Raw genomic sequence first — 11,106 nt, 5'->3', positions numbered from 1 at the left:
TCTGTACATTTTGGTGAGTTCCCAAGAGTTCATATGCATATGTGTCAATGTGATCTCCCTCCAGCAGTCGATGACAAACATTGGTTTTTGTACCTTTTCTTTGTGAGATATTTCATCCAAGATTTCTGGGAGACTAGCAGCACTGACCCTCTTCCTACACTCATAGCTGTTAAGCACGTCAAGAAGTTCATCAACATCAACAGAAGAAAAATCTGCCAAAGCATCCCTGAGGAGATCCTGCTCCTGGCGGCTCACACATTGAAGAAAGCTTGTCTGCAGGTTACTGTGCGCAGCCCCAAACAGCATTTCTACTGCTACTGTAGACATCTCTGACAACTCCAGACCCACTACCCTTTTCTACTGAGTTAATAATAATAATAATACATTATATTTATATAGCGCTTTTCTCAAACTCAAAGACGCTTTACAGTCGGGGGGAGGGTAGACAAACACGGACAGGCAAAAAAAAACAACAACAACAAAACAAATCAAAAATAATAATAAATTAATAAAACAAATAAAATAATATAAACAGAAAGCGCAGTCATGAGGAAGTTGATTGGGGGGGGGGGGGGCTTATGGATATACAGAGTTGAAGAGATGAGTCTTGAGGCGGGACTTGAACAGGGTGAGGGACTCAAGACTCACGGAGGTCTTGGGGGAGGGAGTTCCAGAGCTTCAGGGCTGCCACAGAGAAGGCTCTGTCCCCAAAGCTCCGGAGTTTGGCCTTGGGGATGGAAAGCAAACCGGCTGAGGTGGATCTGACGGACCGGGGGGGTTGGTAGAGGATGAGGAGGTCAGTGAGGTAGGGGGGGCAAGATGGTTGAGGGCTTTGTAAGTGAGGACCAGGAGTTTGTAGTGGATGTTGTCAGGAAGTAGACGTTTCACTTTCAATGTTTTGTACATAATGTCAGGGTCAGAAAATGCTGCAATCACTTAATTGAAGCTATTTGAATGGTGTAAAACCATCTGGCGAAATGTGAAGAGGGCTTTGGGGGAGCTCATCAGGTTGATATATCAGTGTGTCACTAAGACTGTCATCACCCCCTGTTTGCGCTGGACCAAAAGTGTTCTCAGGGTCAGAGGTATCTGCTTCTAAAACAGTATAGTTGGTTTCTGCAGACAAAGTGATAGGATCACTGTTAATGTTGGCAAATGGGCTTGCAGGGTTCTCTCTGCTTACTGAGGACTCTGTGAAGCTTTCTTCTGTGACGCTTTCTTCAGAAATAATGAACACCTCTGGAAGGTAGTCATGAGATTCATCTGTCATCAACTGATTATTTTGTCTCTATTGTGAACTCCAGTGTGGACTGTTTATTCTGTGGCAGTAAATCAGGCTCAGACACAAAACTATCACAGTCAGAGTCATCATGAGCCTCTTCATGCAGCACTGATTTTGGTTGAGTTGCTATGTAGAAGCGTAAAAGTGGGAGTTTGAAAGTGTCATATATCATTTCGATAGAAACATCATCCAGGAAATGATTTTGCTTGAAGTCCCAAACGTCAAATTGAAATCCAATTTGTGACCTTTGCTTGATTTACCCTCTGGGAAGAACAGAGCCTTTCCTTCTTTCAATAATTTTGTTAAAACCTCCATAAACGTTAATAGGGACCTTCCTTGTGCCCCCATCTTGCTTTGCTCTGACCTGTGTTGTTACTTCATCAATAGTGTGAACCCATCCTATTTCAATATTTCTTGTGGACTGTTTAGCTTTTCTTCTTGATTTGCAGGACGATTCTGGCACCTCCTCTTCACTGTGGCTTTCCTTTTTTAGTTTGAGCTTCTGCCTTAGTTTGTCAAACAGACCCTCTTTTCGCTTTGATGTGTTAGTGTGATGCTTGCAAAAATTAAACAGAGCAATCCTGTCTCCATAAGATGGAGATAATTGGCCAGCTGAGCATTTTCCATCAGGAGGATGACATGTCAATTTGTAAATAGAGAATATGAGCATGTCTGATGAGACAAGTACCTTATATATTTAAAAGTAATATTAAGCCTAACATGAAAGTTATCTAAACAGGCCAGTTAAGATGACAAGCACACCTCTGCTTCTCTTAAGATTTAGTTAGTAATACAACTAAATATCTTATTCCTAGAAAACTTCAGTTAATAATTACTTTTGTTGGTAACACTCTTTACTTCTACATGTGAATTATAACAAATTCCTAAAGGACATTGATGTTGAATGTTGAAAAATATAAATTAATTGAGCAATATTCAAAACACGGACAGACGTGCAATAGATGCAGTGTGTAAATCAAAGAGATAATACATTGTACAGCGTAGGTAGACCGAATGTTTGGAAATGCATATGTCTGTAATAAGAAGATGAATCCATGAGGATATCCATCTAGGACTTACGATCCAGGACCACAGCAACAGGCACAGCCACGACTCTAGATCCAGAGCTTGCGATCCAGGACTCAGGACCACAGCAACAGGATCATCCACGACTCAGGATCCCGCCGTAGATAGACACCAAAAAGGGTTATTCGGAACATGAGAGTACACAGGTACAGACAGAGAGAAGGAAGAAGTAAGGTGTCCCCCGACAAACTAAGCCTATAGCAGTAAAACTAGGGACATCACACGGAGGTTTCTCCCTGAAAACTCTGCAGCTCTCTGGACACCACGCTGTCTCAATCCGTCCACACTGAATATGAGAGGGGAAAAATGAAAATAATAAATGCTTTAGACAATAAGAAATATAAAAGTGAACCGTTGAGTTGCTCAGTTTTTTTAGATTGTCAATCCTATTACTGTATAACTAATATCCCAGGTTAAGAGGCACCTTCAAATAAAGATTGGTCTTTAAATACATTTTGTCTTTTGAATTGTTTGTCTAAAGTCAAGGATCTAGAACTGGTACTTGTAGTTTTAATGGTACAGTCTGGTTATTATGCTTTTTGGAGGAGGCCTCACAGGTAAGAACACTAACTAGCTACCATCACATGTACCTTAGCTTGACTTAAATGTATTAAACTTATAATTAAGTGATAGCGAAATATAAATAACTAAGGTCATGCAAACATATTCATATTTGCTTGATTCCAGTGTTGAATTTAGCACAATTGCATACAAACGTCAAGGGATTTTAAGATTCTGAAGTCTTCGTTCTAAATAGAAAATAACATTGATAATTTACAAAGGCTTTAAAAACACAGCAGGAGCCCAAGACAATTATAAAACGTGTCATTATTTCAGTACAGTTCAATTGGTTTTATTTTCCTAAACGGTTATCAGCCGTTAGTGCCAAAGCAGTAGGCTAATATTAATAACTCCTGAATAGACTACAACCACTACTTGTTTAGCTAGCATAAACTCAACAAAGCTAGCGTTAGCTGGCTAACTGACTTATTTTGCCACTAAACTGCACAATATAAAATGGTGGTCTTCGTAGCGGATTTAATCCTCAATCACAATAATAATATTCAAAGTAATACTGGGGAAGTAATGGGTAAAACTTACCGTTGATTGACGCGCCACGTCAGCGGACTGGTAGCCCCGCAGTCATCCGGTTCGACCTGACTATGGCTGTGACTGTGTGTGACTGACCCGAGCCTCGTCGTTCTGATAGCTCCGCCCCTTCGCTCCAACCCCCCTCCCTCCCCCACATCTACAGGTGAAAATTGCTTTTGCGACACATTCATCGCAAGAAGTGTAGCACAAGTCAAGGCCGCAGATTTTTCGATTTATACTGCCACAGAGCAGATTCGTGAAGTTGTAAGGACTGATTTGAGAGGTTGTAATAACCAAGTTGCAGTTGTAATGGAAAATATATTTAAAAAAGTAAGACATTTAAACATTAAGTAAACATTTCATCACTAAGTTCATTTTTTTTCTACAAGCTACACAACTTTTTCTTTTCTTATGTGACTTCAAATTTGGTTCACAGATACGTGGATATTTTATACAAGTGTAAATGTATATACAAAAGCTCAGATATTTTTTCTGCAAGTGCTCACATCAGGTTTTTACGACGGAGTATTAGGGCCACACTAAGAGAAAAAAAACAGAGATTTCGAGAAGAAAGTCATAATTACGAGAATAAAGTCGTAATAATACGAGAATAAAGACATAATTACGAGAATAAAGTCATAATTATGAGAATAAAGTCGTAATGTCACGAGAATAAAGTCGTAATATTACGAGAATAAAGTCGAAACTATACGTGGTTGAGAGGTCATTCCAGCAGACTACGCTCCAGCTCACCAGTCAACAGGTAACGTAACTTTACTTTAAATGAAAACATGTTTGATAAATGCTGTTTTGCTTAAAGATTCGTTATTCTTCAATGAAGTTGTGCTAATTTGCGCAGGGCTTCATATATTTTGGATAAGCCACATGAAGACGAGAACAATTAACGTTAGCTAATAACATACTGCAAGATAACGTTAGCTAGGCTACATGTGAGTCAAGAACGGGGCTTCAGTCACTGTATTTTGTCGCTGTTTGTCCCTAGGAGGAGCCGAACCGTGATTTTAGAGAACCGTGATTTTAGAGATGGTAGCCGATAACGTTAGCCTGTCCTGTGCGAGTTTCCCCAGTTATTTTTCGGTCATTCATCATGAACGTCTAAATCCACTCAATATATTGTTTACTGGCGTTGTAGTGCGACAGACATACTCTTACACAGGCTGAGCTGCAGTGCACATAATGTTTAGCTGGTCTCTCTACTTGTCTCTCTCAGGCCTGGCCAGTAAACTTCAGAGGCAGATCTGTTTGTTTACAGCAGCAGCCCAAGTAGGAGTAAACAGACCACCCTGGGAACAGGTATGGTAGGCCCAGTACATTTCGTTTCTGGTTGACACGGCATGTTAGTTGTCACCTTTGTGTTTCATGGCCAGTGTGATCATATTAAAGATGCCTGTTAGGACAGCAGAATGCAAACTTCTATATCGAACTGAATTGCTGTATCATGTTTTCAGTGTTGGCAGTAGGTACCCTGAGCTACATGGCCTCTACTCAAAAGATTCAACAGAATCCTGCAAAATAACAGGTATGCATTAGGTGAGGTATACTGGTCTAAGATAAACTGGCATTAGCTTCTAATTTATCTGTGTATGTCTGGTTTACAGTATGTTGACTGGAAGTATAGCAGCAATCATGTTTTGTTGATATACTATACACCAAACAAATAAATAGTTGAAAACACATTACTGATATTGCTTTTGTCACAATGGGAACACAACTAGAGTTCAAAGCCTGAGACAGGTTCTTGTATTTGGAATTGTGTGACATACTACTGTCAGAGACAAGCTATGATGATATTTGATCAGTTTGGAGAGGCACAGGCATCTGAAGTAATTGCAAGAATATTGCTACTGGTACATTAATTGAATACTCAGATAAACATAACATATTAGTATAACAATGTTACCAAAGCAATACAGGCTTTTGAATCAGAGCCGCATGCTGCCATAAAACATATTGCTTTAGTTTACATAGTCAGATACAGAAATTCTAACAGCATGTTTTGATCCCATGTATCCCGTGCATTACCTTTCTTCTTCCATATAGGCCTACACATTTGCAAGTTTTTTTTGTAAAATCAAACTTAGAACATTCTTTAGTCTTCCTTTAATGAAGGCATAGCTGAGTAAGTCAACAACATTAGCCGCGTTCACACCGGAGTACTTTTCCCACTTTAGTTCCGATATAGTTCCGAAATGTCGCGTTCACACCAAAAAGAGCCGGAACTAAAATTAGTTCATGAGAACCTTTTTACCCCCTTTTCCGTCCCTGCTAGAGAGCAGGGAATCTCATGCGGCTCTCTTGTGAGAAAAGAGCTATATTTCTGATTGGCTGGGCGGATTGCAAACCACGCACCGTAAAACTCAAAAAAAGTGTTGTGAAGCCACCATTTTATTAGCATTATTAGCATTAGCCCAGCGCAGAAACGCAGAGAGAATAACTTATGGCAACACAAAATAAAACATGGGAGCGGTGGAGATGAAGAGGTGTCGGCGTTCTGGCGATTTACTCGGAAGGCTTCAGTAGAAGCTGCTGGGAGTCCCAGCAGCTTCTACTGAAGCCAGTCCCCAACAACCGTGGACTTCCGGCCGGGGATTTTGGGCGGCAGTATACGCCGTGAAGTTGTTTGCGGCCTGCTAGTAAACCCAAAGCAGAAGCAGAAGAAGAAGAAGTGACGTCAGCGGCTTCATTTGCCTAATCCACCCCCAGGGACTTATTCCGGTGTGACCGCGATCTGTACTTAGTTCATCAGAACTAAAGAGTTCTGATGAACTAAGTTCTCATGAACCTTTGTGGGAAAATTACTGCGGTGTGAATGCGCCTATTGTGGTCTTTAACTGAGTTTGACTTGATATTAGAGTTAAAAAAATGATCCACTTATACACATATACAAACAATAATGAGAAAAGATTCATACAAACACTTTAATTTTGTGTTACAGAATTGACTTGTTTCTACTGTACAGTTGCAGTTCTGCTCACATCCTGCTCATTCCTCTCGTCTGCAACTCCTTTGCATTCTCCGTTTGCATTTCCTCTTGTGTATTGTACTATACAGGTCCATGATGGCGGAGAAACTGTCAGATATTGTGACTTTCTTGAGAGGTCGAGGTGTCCCGGAGGACACGGTCAATTTCATTGAAGAGCAAAAGGTATTTTTGTGAATATAAGATGGACCACTCACATTGTGTTACTCAGAGTAGGATCTTGAACGTTTTATTTTGTTGTCCATTATCAGTAATCAATATATTTACCTCTACATTACTTCATCATGATTGTGGCCCTTCGAATAAAGTGCTGGGCTGGCTCAAAAATCAAACTATGATTGTTAGCAGCCACGTTGAGAATCCACATGTAATAACTATTTTTGGATTATACTGTATGTACATGATACTTCAAATTAACCTTTTTCCAATTAAATAACTGATCATTGAGGTGGGGGTCAACTATTATTATCTAATTGATATGTTTTGTTTATAAGACATAACTTCTAAATACAAAAGTCCTGACTTTATTGGAAGGGTCATTATTATTGTTATTCTGGAATTAAGTCATACCTAAAATACTGTGAGTTTTGAACATTCCTCAATAAATTTATATTTTTCAAATATTCAACATCAATGTCATTTAGGAACTTGCTATAATTCACATGTAGTAGAATAAAGTGTTACTAAAAAAAAACTTATTAACTCAAGTTGTGTAGGAATAAGATATGTGGTTGTATTACTAACTAAATCTTGAGAGGAGCAGAGGTGTGCTTGTCATCTGAACTGGCCTGTTTAGATAACTTTCATGTTAGGCTTAATATTACTTTTAAATATATAAGGTACGTGTCTCATCCTACATCTCAAGTGACAGACATGCTCATATTCTCTATTTACAGATTGACAGAGATGTCATCCTCCTGATGGAAGATGCTCAGCTGGCCAATTATCTTCCATCTTATGGAGACAGGATTGCTCTGTTTCATTTTTGCAAGCATCACACTAACACGTCAAAGCGAAAAGAGGGTCTGTTTGACAAACTAAGGCAGAAGCTCAAACTAAAAAAGGAAGGCCACAGTGAAGAAGAGGTGCCAGAAACGTCCCGCAAATCAAGAAGAAAAGATAAACAGTCCACAAGAAATATAGAAATAGGATGGGTTCACACTATTGATGAAGTAACAACACAGGTCAGAGCAAAGCAAGATGGGGGCACAAGGAAGGTCCCTATTAACGTTTATGGAGGTTTTAACAAAATTATTGAAAGAAGGAAAGGCTCTGTTCTTCCCAGAGGGTAAATCAAGCAAAGGTCACAAATTGGATTTCAATTTGACGTTTGGGACTTCAAGCAAAATCATTTCCTGGATGATGTTTCTATCGAAATGATATATGACACTTTCAAACTCCCACTTTTACGCTTCTACATAGCAACTCAACCAAAATCAGTGCTGCATGAAGAGGCTCATGATGACTCTGACTGTGATAGTTTTGTGTCTGAGCCTGATTTACTGCCACAGAATAAACAGTCCACACTGGAGTTCACAATAGAGACAAAATAATCAGTTGATGACAGATGAATCTCATGACTACCTTCCAGAGGTGTTCATTATTTCTGAAGAAAGCGTCACAGAAGAAAGCTTCACAGAGTCCTCAGTAAACAGAGAGAACCCTGCAAGCCCATTTGCCAACATTAACAGTGATCCTATCACTTTGTCTGCAGAAACCAACTATACTGTTTTCGAAGCAGATACCTCTGACCCTGAGAACACTTTTGGTCCAGCGCAAACAGGGGGTGATGACAGTCTTAGTGGCACACTGATATATCAACCTGATGATAGCATAAATCGACATAACCCCCAAAGCCCTCTTCGGATTTTGCCAGACATTACTTTGGTTTTACACCATTCAAACAGCTTCAATGAAGTGATAGCAGCATTTTCTGACCCTGTCATTATGTACAAAACATTGAAAGTGAAACGTCTACTTCCTGACCAATCAGTAGAAAAGGGTAGTGGGTCTGGAGTTGTCAGAGATGTCTACAGTAGCTTCTGGGAAGAGTTTTATGAACGATGCACCCTTGGAACAACTGTAAAAGTGCCTTTCCTCGGGCATGATTTCTCTACTGCTACATGGAAAGCTATTGGGAGAATTTTTGTGAAAGGATTTCAAGATTGCCAGTACATACCAATCAAGCTAGCTCCACCTTTTCTAGAGGAAATGCTGTTTGGGGCTGCGCACAGTAACCTGCAGACAAGCTTTCTTCAATGTGTGAGCCGCCAGGAGCAGGATCTCCTCAGGGATGCTTTGGAAGATTTTTCTTCTGTTGATGTTGATGAACTTCTTGACGTGCTTAACAGCTATGAGTGTAGGAAGAGGGTCAGTGCTGCTAGTCTCCCAGAAATCTTGGATGAAATATCTCACAAAGAAAAGGTACAAAAACCAATGTTTGTCATCGACTGCTGGAGGGAGATCACATTGACACATATGCATATGAACTCTTGGGAACTCACCAAAATGTACAGATACCTCAAACCAACACCAAAGAAGGTGTTAAGTGTATTACACTTTCCTACAGAGGTGGAATCAAAGGAAGCTGAGGTCACACTTCACCTGAAGAGATACATCAGGGAAATTGATGAGGAAAAGCTTGGAAGATTTTTGAGGTTCTGCACTGGCTCTAATTTGTTGACATCTGGTGAAATCCAAGTGGAGTTCATAGCTCAAAGCAGTTTCACAAGAAGGCCAATTGGACGTACATGTGGGATGATATTGCAACTGTCTGACAACTATGACAGTTTTCCTGACATCCGCATGGAGTTCAATTCTATTCTAGAGGGCAACATCTGGATTATGGACATTGTGTAGGCAGGAATATTGATATTGAAAGCTGTTGGCCAGACATTCTCGTTCTAATTTTAAGCTTACAGTAAGTGTGACAATTGTTTGCACAAGAAAACAGATACATTCTTTAAAACATGCTGAAAATTAACATTCACACACATTCTTGTTGATTACAGAAGAGGGTTCTGAGACACTGTTTAATTGTCTCTTGTTTACAGAAAGAATGACTGTTAGTCCTACTGTACATGTGCATACTAAAAAGGAATTGTATTTTGTTTGGGTAATTCTTTTATTAAAGTATGGATGGTTTCAACGGTTTTCAAGGCTCTTTAGGTTTGACATAATTGTACTTAATGTACTTGTACTTACTCATTCAGAGTAAAATATTGTTCAACACTCACAAGGTCATTTTTTTCTTATTTAAATACATTTGATGAGTAAAACATTAATGACATTTTGTCGATATTACATATACAATAATATCTTTGTTATTTTCAGCACAGGACACAGATTATACAATGTATCACTGGCTCTGCAATAAAGCAATATCACTGCTCCAATTAGGTGTATAATGCTTTTGTTTTTCATTGCTCCATCATTTTATGAATTTAAATATGATTTATTTCTTATTATCTCTGCGCCTTCCTTAACATAGACTTTCCAAAGGGTCTGTAATGTTAACATAGTTAGGTTACAATAATAGGTGACTGTTTCTGCAAATTTGAAGTGTATTTCCCGGGGCAGTGCAGAAACAAAGTACCCATTATGATGGGCTATTTAAATAGTTTCAAGTATTTCATTTCTTAAGATTGAATACAGTTCCACTGCACAATATGCATCCACAGGAGAGCTCCAACTATTTAAGAAAACCAAAGCAATGCTTTTTGCTCCCAAGTCAGCGTCCTCTTGCCTCTCCATTGACACCCTTGATGGCGTCTCTGTTGAGTTTGTTGATATCTACAAATATCTTGGCTTTTGGTTGGACAGTAATCTGAACTTCAAACACCATATCGAAGTTCTAACAAAGAAATTGAAATTCAGTCTTGGCTTCCTTTACAGACTTAAATGTTGTTTTTCAACTTCATCCCGTAAAAGGTTGGTCTCTGGCTTATTCCTGTCCCAGCTGGACTACGGTGACACCATTTATAGATTTGCCTGTCCCACTGTCTTGGCCAAACTTGACCCACTCTACCATGCTGCACTGCGTTATATATCAAATGCACCCTATAGGACTCATCATTGCACACTGTATAGCCTAACTGGATGGTCCTCACTCACTATGCGTAGGATGCAGCATTGGTTTTTATTAATGTATAAAGCCATTTTAGGAAATCTTCCACTCTACATATGTGCCAGATTTGCTCCAGTTTGTGACTTTTACAACCTCAGATCCAGTGCCTTGATACGGTTCCAGGTTCCTGCTGTGCGGACTGAGGCTGGAAAAAGGAGTCTCTTTTATTATGGTCCTTGGTCTTGGAATGACCTTCAATCACGCCTCAAACTGACGGCACTTGTTTCTATAGCCTGTTTTAAATTGAAGTTGTCAGAAGTCCTTACCACCAGCTGCTCTTGCAGTAATAAGTAGTGCCTTTCTTACTGTCCTAATGTGCACAATGTAGTAACTGCTTTTTTTCGTCTTTTGTTTTCTTAGTTATGTTCTCTGTATTTTATATGTTTGTGTTATGTGTTATGTGTAACGTTGCTGCCTTCTTGGCCAGGTCAGCATTGTAAATGAGATTTTATCTCAATGCTTTTTATCTGGTTAAATAAAGGTTAAATAAATTTTTTTTTTTTTAAATTACACCCATTA

The 11,106-nt window shown here is 39.4% G+C and overlaps 1 long non-coding RNA gene across 3 annotated transcripts; it reads left to right on the top strand.

Moving 5' to 3' along the window:
• The first annotated feature begins 2,363 nt into the window (after positions 1 to 2,363).
• Positions 2,364 to 9,856, top strand: LOC307014441. 3 transcript variants are annotated; one of them, XR_013801217.1, is made up of 5 exons: positions 2,364 to 4,223; positions 4,692 to 4,774; positions 4,930 to 5,000; positions 6,533 to 6,626; positions 7,358 to 9,856. It is a non-coding gene; the product is annotated as an uncharacterized lncRNA (long non-coding RNA). The 3 variants fall into 3 exon arrangements; XR_013801218.1 differs by having other exon boundaries at positions 2,364 to 4,774; positions 7,646 to 9,856; XR_013801219.1 differs by having other exon boundaries at positions 2,364 to 4,774.
• Positions 9,857 to 11,106: the final 1,250 nt, after the last annotated feature.

This window comes from Notothenia rossii (genome assembly GCF_949606895.1).
Source record: "Notothenia rossii genome assembly, chromosome: 8".
NCBI lineage: Eukaryota > Metazoa > Chordata > Actinopteri > Perciformes > Nototheniidae > Notothenia > Notothenia rossii.
The sequence above is the reverse complement of the archived record's forward strand: the minus strand, read 5'-3'. Positions and strand labels throughout refer to the sequence as shown.